The sequence below is a fragment of the Carya illinoinensis genome, chromosome 4, assembly GCF_018687715.1.
Source record: "Carya illinoinensis cultivar Pawnee chromosome 4, C.illinoinensisPawnee_v1, whole genome shotgun sequence".
NCBI classification, from domain to species: Eukaryota; Viridiplantae; Streptophyta; class Magnoliopsida; order Fagales; family Juglandaceae; genus Carya; species Carya illinoinensis.
This window is the reverse complement of record NC_056755.1, coordinates 43259998-43260759: the sequence shown is the minus strand read 5'-3', so window position 1 is coordinate 43260759 and position 762 is coordinate 43259998.

Here is a 762-nt window from a genome sequence, read left to right as displayed (position 1 = left end):
CAGCTCGTGGGGTACACGTTAGGAAGAGAGAGGCTGTCATGTCATTTATGCATGAGACAGCTCATGCACTTCCCCCATCTGCCACATGGAGTAAGGCGCGCAGAGAAGTGTGTCTATATTCAATGTGGTGGCATGAGCAACAAGTAACCACCCTGCCACATCCACAACACCCAGTATGGTGCATGAACACCTCACTGATAGGGAGTGGCTGGGACCGGGTTAATTCCCCTCCTCAAAGGCCCATCTAATTTATGGACGACCCTCTCCATATCAAAAGAAAGAAGATTGGAGCCCAGCCCGTAGGGTACACGTCAAGAAGTAAGAGGTTGTCACACCATTGACGCATGCAAAAACTCACACAAATGACAAGAGATCCTGCTACATTAAATGCACAGAGATGGAAACAAGTAACAATCTTGGTGAAGACTCACATTTTCCATAAACTCAGATAGTGGGCACACTTCCCTCACTTGCCATAGGGAGTAGGACGTGTAGAAAAGGATGTCCACATTCAATTAGGCCACATGACATCTTGAGCAACAGCTAAGTGCCCTGCCACAAACACAACGCCCAGTACAGTGCATGAACACCTTGCTAATGGGTAGTAATACCATGCTTATTTTTCTTCTCAAAGGCTCATCTAACTTATGGACGGCCATTCATTAATAGGTAGAAGACCCAAGCCCAGCCGGTGGGGTACACGTTAGGAAGGGAGAGACTGTTATGTCATTGACGCATGTGACAACTCGTATGGATGATAGT